General features: G+C 41.7%; 1 pseudogene; it reads left to right on the top strand.

Annotated features, from left to right (window-relative positions):
- The window catches only part of LOC113880475, a 72,961-nt pseudogene that overhangs the window by 44,372 nt on the left and 16,539 nt on the right, over nucleotides 1–12,050 (top strand).

Below are 12,050 nucleotides of genomic sequence, written 5' to 3'. Positions count from 1 at the left end.
TTGAAAGCTCTAATGTGCTTAAAATTGATGGAAAGAACTAATCTCCTTGGGGTGACAAGTCAGTTTATAGTGAGTTAGTTGCACACTCAAACTCTGTTTTCAAGACAAGCCGGGATTTTATTTTCCTGTGCAGAATAGTGAATGCATGATTGGATCCCCTAGGTACTGAAGGCTTTCCTCCTGGTGTGCAGGGTATTTTGTTTCTGGGTGCATTTCTCAGAGTAACTACCTGCCGTTCAGCATTGTTTCTCAGCGGGGATGAGGTCACCTGTCTCAACTGTGAATGGCCTGGCGTGTGCATCAGAGATTTGTTGAAAGGCTATGCAATGCTGATTCTTGACTCCTTCCCTGCCCCCTGATGCTGAGTTACTGTAAGGCCACCATACATATTTTTGGCCTTAACATTCAAGTCCTTTGTCCCATTAACTGAGCCATAGCATCTGTCTCCTCGCTTTTCCTGCCGCACTTCAATCTCTAGAAAATTTGCAGCTGTCTTTGCTGTGATTTTTTCCCCACTGATTCTGACCTCCTGAAATGCTTCTGTCCTCCCAAATCCAGTACACCCACAAGTCCTACCCTTTCTCTGAAGCCTTCCCTGACCAGCTCAGGGACCACCTTGGCTGAACTAAAACTGTGTTCTCAGCACCTGGACTGTCTTTTCCTGTTGTTTCTCTGTTCTGTTGTAATCCAAGTTTGCACTTCTGAGCTTCTCAAAGGCAGGTTCCTACCACAATTGTGTACATCACTTCCTTATCCAGTGCGTGTTTATATATAGTTGAAGCAGTTGGGCAAATTGAAAATTATTAATCTGAGTCCATCTCTTTACCTTTATGTGAGCCTGATACCCTAAACCAGAAGATTATAAGCTTGTTGAGGACAGGGACCACGGTAAAGTAAAGTGAAGTTGCTCAGTCGTGTCCGACTCCTTGAGACCCTATCGACTGTAGCCTACCAGGCTCCATCCATGGGATTTTCCAGGCAAGAATACTGGGGTGGGTTGCCATTTCCTTCTCCAGGGGATCTTCTTGACCCAGGGATCGAACCTGGGTCTCCCGCATTGCAGGCAGACGCTTTACCATCTGAGCCACCATTCTTTAGCACCCAGATGCTACCATGCTGTAGGCACTCCACACTGTGTGTTGAACTAAGCTGAATTATCTCTAGTACCTGGATATACATGCCCATTTTAAAGATATTGAGAAAGAATCATATTTCACATGCCTATGAAAAGGCTATGGAAAGATATTTCATAGCCTTCCTTGATGACTTGGCTTCTGAACATTATTTGTGTGTTACTGAAGCTGTCCTAGCTGAGATGGCTTCTGTTTTGGCATCGGCAAAACCTTAGGCTATCGATGGTGGGTTGACTTAATCATCCATTCTAATGAGAGTTGCATTATTCATGTACACAGCCTCCCAGCTTAATTTAAATATTTTAAAATAAAATGACAAATATCCCAAGATACTTTAAATCCTATGAAAGGGGCAGATCCAACTGAGAGCTGCAACCATGGCTCTTACGATGAAATCTTCACATGGACGTGTGCGGCTGCCTTTCCACATTTCTGAGTCTGACTCTCAGCTTTATCTAGAGAATGCTAGACTCACTGGCCAAAAGAGAATAAATGTGAAGTCATTTGACTAATCAGCCTGAGTATTTCTCTACATTGACTGGTAGATACCCAGCCTGCATCCCCACTCTGGTGATGGTCCCAACATTTACTGTCCAGGGCCTGTTTGGAACATGATGTTGGTGGTGGCTTATGAACAGTGTTGTGACATGGTGTTAAAACTCATAAAATGTGATTTTTCATTTGCCCTGCCATGGTCAGGGACATTCCATACATCTCTGAGAATAAATCCACCAAGAACAGACGCACCCTCAAATATCAAGGTGACAAGATGTTCATTTCCGTTGTCCTTTAAGTGTAAGTATAGATGTAAATACTGAGGAAAATGTACTGTTATTAAAATTCTGTGGAAGGAGAGCAGGGTTGGGGAACACGTAGCCTCTTCCTCCCCATCCCCCCACAGCCATGTCCTCGTTGGTCTCCACCACCTACAGAGACACTTAAGCCTCAGACCTGAGAAATTTGTTGGACATAGTATGTAGCCTGGATTGTACACTCAAGTAAACACACTCTGTGTGTTCCCCAAAAGGCCAATATTTATATATCAAGCTCACCAAGTTAAATTTACTTTCCCGCATTAAGCCTGCATGATGAATGGCTTTATCTTGCCTATTACTGCCTGTTAAGTCATAAATCCCCAGGCAGGAGAAAGAGAAAAAATGACTTCTATGAAGAAAACCACTGTGGGACAGACTATTACCATTTAAGATGGTTACACAGAACCACATTTGCTAACAATAATATGCAAAAGACCTGGGAAAAGCCATTTACTCTTATTTTTCTTCCATTTCAATTTCTGTTGCTAACAACAACCAAAAAGGAATGTTGATACAGGAAGAGATATTCTAATGACTAACCCAATATTTCCATTTCCTTATTTTATTACCTCCATTATGCAGTATTCCTGGAACCAATTTCACTTATTTTCTTATTTGTTAGATGAGTAAAGGGATGACTGAATAAGCGTGAGCCACAGTGCCGCTGTGTTCCAGTAGGGAGGCCCTTCTGCTGACAGGAGGCCCTGCCTGCTGCTCAGGGTTTAGGACACTCCCCGTTTCTCAGAGGCTCCCTGCCTCGGTGGGCGGGGCTCCCTCTAAACCACACTTCCCTACAGGTCTGTATTTTGTTTAGGTAGCTATTTTAATCTGCTTTCTACTCAAGGTATTTAAGTAGTGTTAGTGGTCACTAGAAAGGACCTATGGAAACAACCTAAGTGTCCTTTGGCAGATGAATGGATAAAGATATATCCCACCCATAAAAAAGAGTGAGGTAATGCCACTTGGAGCAACATGAATGGGCCTAGAGATGATCATGCTAAGTCAGAAAAAGACAGTCACCAAATGATACCAGTTATGTGTGAAATTTAAAGTATGACAGAAATGAACTTATCTATGAAATAGAAACAGACTCACAGACAGAGAGAACAGACTTCCGGTTACCGAGAAGGAGGGGTGTGCGAGAGGGATTGTTTGGGAATTTGAGTTAGCAGATGCCAACTATTATACATAGCATGGACAAAGAGCAAGGTCCTGCTGTATAGCAGAGGGAACTATACTGCGTCTCCTGTGATAAACCATAATGGGAAAGAATATGCGAAAGAATATATAGCTGTATAACTGCGTCGCTTTGCTGTTATAGCAGAAATTAACAGAACATTGCAAATCAACTATACTTTAATACATTTGCAAAAAACACCAAGATGGTGTTTTTTATGCTTCTTTGTATTCCACAGTGTGGAGCGTAGTGCATTTAGAAGGTAGGTTAGCACCAGGTGACCATATAATTTATAGACCAAACCAGACAGATTGAGAGCAAAGGAGTAGTATTAGAAATTACGCTGGGACGGCAGGTATAAGCCTTGACCCTCCTGGGCAAACCAGATGTCTGGGCTTCTTAGGAAGCACGAATAACTGTGGTTTAAATAAGACTGAAATGTGAAGGACTTCTCTGGTGGCTCAGTGGATAAGAATCCACCTGTCAATGCAGGGGACACTGTTTGATCCCAGGTCCAGGAAGAGTCCACATGCTGCGGAGCAACGGAGTCTGTGCCGTAGCTGTCACGCCTGTGCTCCAGAGCATGGGAGCTGTGACTGCTGAGCCTCCCTGCCACAGCCACCGCAGCCTGTGCACCCTAGAGCCACAATAAGAGAAGCCACCACAATGAGGAGCCTGCACACCTCAAAGAAGAGTGGCCCCACTTGCTGTGGCGAGAGAGTCTGTGCCTAACAACAAAGGCTCAGTGCAATCAAAAATAAGTAAATAAATAAAAATTATATATACATATATAAAGATTGAAATGTGAATGAGATTGTGCAGAGGTCATTGTGTTTGGTTCTGTTTTCTGATACCTAAGAACAGACTTTGGTGGAATATTTTGAATCCATGGTTCTTAGTATTTCTATTAGAGTTACACACTGAAGGACAAGTGAATAAACATGGAAAGCAAATTTCGGGGTTGTTCAGACTCCAGCCTGGCAGGTGAGAATACAAATAAGATGTGTGGTTTCTGTTGTGTTGGGTTACACTGTATACCGGCTGCCCTCAGGAAATAATTGTTTATAGCTTAACATGATGGCTGTGTGCATGTCTGTCTCTGTAACGAGATGAAGAACAACTTCCCAGCAGAAAGTGCTTGTTATTTATGTTTTTTAGAATATTTATTTACTTACGGATGCACTGGGTCTTCATTACTCTGCAGGCTTTTCTCTAGTTGCGGTGTGTGGACTTGTCATGGCTGTAGCTCCTCCTGTTGCGGAGCACAGGCTGGAGGGTGCGGAGGCTTCAGTAGCTGTGGCTTGCCACCTCTAGAGCACGGGCTTCGTGGTGCTGGCACGTGGGCTTAGTTACCCCATGGCACGCGGAACCTTCCCAGGCCAGGAGCTGGACCTGTGTTCCCCGCATTGGCAGGTGGATGCTTAATCAGTGGCCCACCAGTGATGTCCCTGTTATTTATGTTTGTGTCTCTTACAACATACGTTGTACAACAGTGAAACACTGCGCTGGGAAATTGTGTGGAATTTTGAAAGATTTTACTAGTTCTATCTATGCTCAGTAAAGCTTCTTCTATAAAATTCTTGACTGATGGAACTCTCCACTCAGGAGAAACTTACAAAAGAAGCCATCCAATTTTTTAATTGCTCTATGTATGGGAAAACATCTCTTTAACTTGAATGAAAACTACACCTTGTTATAGCTATGCTTTGATCTAACATGTTTCTTGAATGCTCACCAATACACGGCATGGTGAATCCATCCACTAATCTTCACTTGCCCTTCTGAATCTACCGAGAATAAACCTTATCCCCTTCTTTTCAAGTAGCTGAAGTCTGCTGTCATGGGCTACTGAGTTTGCTTTTATAAAGCCTTGGCTTTACCAGGGCTTCAAATTCTTTCTCCTAAGACTTACTTTCTAGGCTTAATTGCCAATCTATTCATCTTTGAAATTATCTCCCTTTGAAAGTCTTTCTTAAAAAAGGATACCCTCACACCAGTCAGAATGGCCATCATTAAAAAGCATCTACAAGCAGTAACTTTGGGAGAGGATGTGGAGAAAAGGGAACACTCCTACGCTGGTGGTGGGAATGTAAATTGGTGTAGCTGCTATGGAGAATAGTATGGAGGTTTCTTTAAAAAATCTACAAATAGAGCTACCATATGATCCTGCAATTCCACTCCTGGACATTTATCCAGAGAAAACTATAATTTGAAAATATTCATGCATCCTGGTGTTTATTGCAGCACTATTACAATAGCCTGGACATGGAAGCAACCTTAATGACCATCAGCAGAAGAATGGATAAAGAAGGTGTGGTACATATATACAATGCAATATTACTCAGACATAAAAAGAATAAAATAATGCCATTTGCAGCAATATGAATGGACCTGGAGATTATCATACTAAATAAGTCATAGGAACACAAATGTCTTATGATATCACTTGTATGTGGAATCTAAAATATTACATAAGTGAATTTATTTAGAAAAGAGAAACAGACTCATAGAAATAGAAAGCAGAGAGTTACCAAAGGGGGATGTAGCAGGGAGAGATAAATTAGGAGTTTGGGATCAATATATACATGATTATATATAAAATAGATATAGGACCTGCTGTATAGCACAGGGAACTCCACTTAATGTTTCATAATATTGTATAAAGGGTAAAGAATCTGAAAAAGAATATATATATATGTGTGTGTGTGTGTGTACATGTGTATATATATATATATATATATATATATATATAACTGAATCAATTTGTTGTATACCTGAAACTAACACATTGTAAATCAACTATACTTCAATCAAAAAAACAATTTAAAGGGTCACGCCATTCAGAGCAAAATCTGCTGGGTGAGGTCTGAGCAATGCTCTTGATAGCAGTTTATTGCCAAGGCTGCCATCCAGCTGTGCAGGCTGCAAACTGCGCGATGATGCTGCCAAAGGTGGTGGAGGGAGGCCAAGCTCCAGCCTGTGTTCCCCTCTCAGTCATGTGCTCTGGCTGTGGGCTGCATCCTCACAGAGGCTCCATTTTATCAACAGGAAGTCATGGTATGGCCTGCCAATACCAACTCTGACCCCTTCTTACCTTGCCCACCTTCTAGACTCTGTACATCTTTAAAATACTGCCTAAAATTTCCTACTGTGTTTGGGCAAGCATATCATTCAAGCATCATTTTGACCTTGTGGCTACTGAAAGTCCCTGGGTCTCTTCATGGGAGCTTCTGTTCAGCCAGATTCCTTCTTTTGTATCGGACACTGATATATGTCATTGAAAAGGATAAAAACTTTCTGCAACTTATACAGACTTTCTTCCACATTGACCTGAAGTCATTAATCAACACTCTTTGGGAATATTGTTTTCAACCAACAGTTAATCCATCTCATTCCTAGTCATTTCTCCATCTTTTTTAAAAGGATATCTTGAAATGGTAAAATCTTTCTCTGAGCTTGTCATTTCATGTCCCTGAATCAGCCAGATTTGGTAACCTTATCTAGGTAAACAGATATTAATTCTTGGCAATCATGTGTTCTTTTGAAACAGCCACAGTTTATTTAATGTACATTAGAGCTTTTTAAATTTATTTTTTATTGAAGTATAGTTGATCTCTCCCTTCCTGGTAGCTCAGATGGTAAAGAATCTGCCTGCAATGAAGGAGACCTGGGTTCAATCCCTGAGTTGGGATGATCCCCTAGAGAAAGGAATAGCAACCCATTCCAGTATTCTTGCCTGGAGAATTCCATGGACAGACCGGGGGGTCGCAAAGAGTCAGACACGACTGAGCGACTAACACTTTCACTTTTCACTTTCACTTCACATAGTTTATTTACATTGTTGTGTTAATTTCTGCTTACAGGAAAGTGACTCAGTTATACAGAAATATATATATATATATATATATATATATATACACACACACACACACACACACACACACATTCTTTTTTATATTCTTTTCCATTCTGGTTTATTATAGGATATTGAACAGAGTTCCCTGTGCTACACAGTAGTACCTTGGTATTTATCCACTTTATATGTAGTAGTTTGAGGTTAGTAGATGCATATTAGAATTTAATTAAGGCTTTATATCAAGCTCACCAGTTTCTGGAGTCTGTTTTACCCCTTCATTGCTCACCCCCCTCCTTTTGTAAATCAGGATATTTCTCGCTGGGCATCTGGCATCTCTCTCTTTCCTCTTACTCTTCAGGGTGACATCTGTGAAGCTGACTGCCCACTCATTCATTTGCCCACCTATCCCTGTTAACTCCTCTTTTGGGGCATTACAGCAACCAGAGGAAGAAGTCTGGAGGGCCCTGAGGGCGCATTCCCCAGAGATTCCCAAGAGAACTGGCATGGAGTCTCAGAGTCACCGGGCAGAGGAAAGGGACAAGCAACAATGAAGGTGCTTTACCTCACATAAGTGTTGGGGTTGGTCAGGATGCTGACTTCCGGGGTTTGTGGGGAACCCACCTCTTCCCACCTGTGGCTTCTGCTCTTTGAAGGGTCCGCAAAAGCTGACTCCACTTAAACACGGTGTTTTATTCCACGAGGAAGTGAGCACCTTCCAGTCTCCAGAAGTACAAGACGAGTGTCATCGGTGCTGTGAGAACTTGAGATCAGAAAGGACTCGTCACATCTGAGAAGAAGCAGCTCATTCAGAGCTGGCCTATTAGTGTAAGAAATACCACTTTCTACTCGCCCTCTCTGCATGAGAACATCCGACATCTTCATCTGCACAAGTTACTTAACTCGCTACTGACCAGGGGATTTTTTTAGGAACTAGCACCTATGGCTGGAGGTTTATATTTTGGCTGGCCAAAAATTAGTTCTGGTGTTTCACTAACAGTTTGCAGATCATTGCTTTCAATAGTTACCCCGGACGCACCTGTAAAGTCTTCTAATTTTCATGAAATGTTGTCCTCAATCCACTCTTCTGTAGAAGCAAAGGAACATTCTCCAGCACTGTGAGTTTCATTCTCACCTTCCGTGTCAGAATCAGTCACTAAAGTTTGTTGTCTTTTTGTTGGTCTAATATTCACATCATCTGAGTCAGAACTATATTCTGAAGAGCTATCATCTTCTGAGACACTAGTATATATGTTGCTTGAACAATCTGAGAAAGCCTACATAAAACTCACCAAAAAATTCTTCACTCAAAAATTTTGCGATGAATCACTTTTGAAAATTTTATGTTTATAATATGCACAGGGGTTGGAAGAAAGACCTAAGAGAGCAAAATGTGAATGATAACAACAATCATAAGTTGTGTAATGAATCCTCAATCAATTTTAAGCCCTACCAACTTTGCATCAGATCAGATCAGATCAGATCAGTCTCTCAGTCATGTCCGACTCTTCGCGACCCCATGAATCACAGCACGCCAGGCCTCCCTGTCCATCACCAACTCCCGGAGTTCACAGAGACTCATGTCCATCGAGTCAATGACGCCATCCAGCCATCTCATCCTCTGTCGTCCCCTTCTCCTCCTGCCCCCAATCCCTCCCAGCATCAGAGTCTTTTCCAATGAGTCAACTCTTCGCATGAGGTGGCCAAAGTACTGGAGTTTCAGCTTTAGCATCATTCCTTCCAAAGAAATCCCAGGGCTGATCTCCTTCAGAATGGACTGGTTGGGCCTCCTTGCAGTCCAAGGGACTCTCAAGAGTCTTCTCCAACACCACAGTTCAAAAGCATCAATTCTTCGGCACTCAGCCTTCTTCACAGTCCAACTCTCACATCCATACATGACCACAGGAAAAACCATAGCCTTGACTAGATGAACTTTGCATAGGAATGTTAATTGTATCACTCTCTAAAAATGTATTGATACATCTCTGGTCAATAATGTTTGGATAAAAAATACTTATTAATGTGTTATTAGTGATTAGAAAAGCACACTTTATCAGAGAGGAAGACTAAGCAGGCTGTACAGTAGGATATGTGAGACTTTGTGACAATAACTAAAGACCCTCAAACTAAGTGGCTTGGTGGCGGTTGAGTTGCTAAGTCGTGTCTGACTCTTGCAACCCCATGGACTGTAACCTGCCAAGCTCCTCTGTTCATGGGATTCTCCAGGCAAGAATACTGGAGTGGGTTGCCATTTCCTTCTCCAGGGGATCTTCCTGACCCAGCAATCAAACCCAGATCTCCTGCATTGCAGGCAGATTCTTTACTGACTGAGGTGTGAGGGAAGCCCTTAAGTGGCTTAAAATAAGCTTAATTTTTTCCCACCTTCTGTGTTCACTGAAGCCTGGTTGAAGGGCTCTTCTCCACTGCATGCTTATTCTTCCTGTGAGACTCAGGTGATAGAAAATCTGCTCTCTGGAATAGCAGTGCTTGCTGGTACTAAGTGTGACTGTCCCTTAAAGCCCTGCTCTGATAGTTTGCATCTGTCAATTCCATTACTTCTACATTAATAGGAACACCTTTCCAGTTGATCATTTGGCCATCCATGCACATTTCAGTCCTCTCTCTTTCCAGACACATCGTGGGGTTCTACTTCCGCCCATGTGAAGGTCCATGTGACTTGTTTTTGCCATTAAATGAGGAACGTGTGATGTGTAACTTCAGAGCAGGGCTTTAAGGGACAGTCATATTTCAAGTGATGCCAGATTAGAATCTCCAAATTCTAGAATTAAGAAAAAATGCTTTCCAAAAAAAAATAAAGAGTAGTCTGTCATGATGATCAAATACAGTTCTTAGAAGATTGTATAATGATTATTTCACAACACAGAGCAAAAATACAAAGAAATGAATATACTGAGTGAAAATATGAGATGTAGAAGGTAGTTCCAAGACATTTAATTTGCAAATAAAAAATTTCTAGGAGAAGGAAGGAATAGATGGAAGAGAAATAATGATTTTTTTTTAAAAGTTACCTTCAGATAAAGAAAATGTTTGAAAAATATGGTCCATGTCCAGCCTAGTTTCATGAAAAAACAAAAGTATGTGTATACACATCCATACAGATTTCCACACATGTATAAGCTCACACTCACATATATCTACACCTGTTTATACACACATTAATATATAGACTCATGTGAACACATCCATGAATACATATGGGTTGTGTATTTTATATATTGATATTTAGTACTATGTACAAATAAAGTCTATACATACATGGGGCTGTGTGTAGGTAGAAGAATATATGGAATATATGTACAATCTCTATCTCCTGGTGAAATTCTGGAAGCTCAAGGAGACAAAGATATTTTTCTAAGATTCAAGAGAGAAAGACTATATTTTCCAGTTGGGGAAGAGAACCAGACCAGCGCTAGCCTGAGACCACTGAAGCTAGAAGGCAGTGAAATGCTAGGAGACCATTGAGATTTCACTCACCAACCAGACAGGAGACATGCACAGTCTCAAGCTGCCATCTGTTCTTGCACTCTCTGTGTGAAAGTGCTGGATGGAATAACATAACCAAATGAAAACTGAACATTTCAAGATGGAGATGGACAATGATCAACAGTGAATTTCACAGCATATGGTTAAATACTTTCTCATCAAAATTACTCTATAAATGTGTTACTGGCTTTTCTCCCCCCAAATTTATAATTGGGATGACAGATACTTCGAGCAGATTGGCATCCAGGGTGGCTGAGTTGGAATTGAGCAAGTTGGAACTGAAGGTTTGGGGATAGAGCATGGTCTAGTTACCTGATGATATGACTTTCCTTGAAGCCTGGGTGTCTTGGTCTGTACTGGCTCCTATGACAAAATACCGTGGACTGGGTGGTTCATAAACAGCAGACTTTATTCCTCCTGGTTTTATAGACTTGGTCACTTCCCAAAGGCTCCACCTCCTCAGGCCATCACACTGGGCATTAGGATCTCAACATACAAACTTTGGGGAAAGCATGAACTTACAGACCATAGCACCTGGGTAGGGGAAGGTGCTGCTTAGGTAAAACAACAAAACCAGGAGCTACAGAGGAGAGAGAGACACATGGGTCAACCAAAGTGTTTAACAAAAGATACCAAAGGCAGAACTTAAAGATCAAAAGCAAACTTGGGAAACAGTACACATCACAGGGCAGGACAAAAGTTAATATAATTAGTGTGCTCACACCAACTGATACAAAAATAAAAAGTGGGCAAAGTCTATGAACAGGCTGGTCATAGACGAAAGAAAGCAGATTGCCAATAACTTACAAAAATGTCACTCACCTCATTTGTAATCTGATGGCACAAATTAACACTGAAATAAAATGTTCTAGCCTTTCAGCTAAAAGTGAAAGTGAATCACTCAGTCATGTCCTCTCCTCTTTGGGATCCCTGCCAGGCTTCTCTGTCCATGGAATTCTCCAGGCAAGAGTACTGGAGTGGGTTGCCATTTCCTCCTTTAGGGATTTTCCCAACCCAGGGATTGAACTTGGGCTCAATCTGTCTGTAAAAACTCTGTCTATAAAAACTCTCAGCCCCTGCTTTTTGGGGTGGTAATTGGCCTTTGGACAGATGTCTGCCACCCTCCCGCCTGCCCCTACCCTCCTCTGCCCCCACCACAGTTGCCGGCATCTGAAACAATACACACCCAGTAAACCCACTGAGAAACACAGTTCTGTCAAAGTCACAGTGTATTATATCAAGACACTGGTGTCCTGGCAAATGTTTAACTACTGGCTCTCGAGAAAAAGAGAGGAAGAAAGGGAAGAAGGGAGGTGAGGAAAGAAATAAAAAGAAGGATGAAAATCTCTCATTTGTAGCACTTGCCAGTTTCCATGCTGTCAAAACTCCCACGAAGGCCAAGTTCAAACTGAGAACATGCAGACTTGGGAAAAGATGCACATGATCATACGGCCGTGCTGCAAGATTGCTGTAATCCCACATCTTTGTCTTCTGGATTCTCTCTCTGTATTGTTAGACTTGTTTTAAAATGGCATTTAATACTTTTAAAGGTTTTAACATTCTTATAA

Source organism: Bos indicus x Bos taurus, chromosome 22 (genome assembly GCF_003369695.1).
Source record: "Bos indicus x Bos taurus breed Angus x Brahman F1 hybrid chromosome 22, Bos_hybrid_MaternalHap_v2.0, whole genome shotgun sequence".
NCBI lineage: Eukaryota > Metazoa > Chordata > Mammalia > Artiodactyla > Bovidae > Bos > Bos indicus x Bos taurus.
The sequence above is the reverse complement of the archived record's forward strand: the minus strand, read 5'-3'. Positions and strand labels throughout refer to the sequence as shown.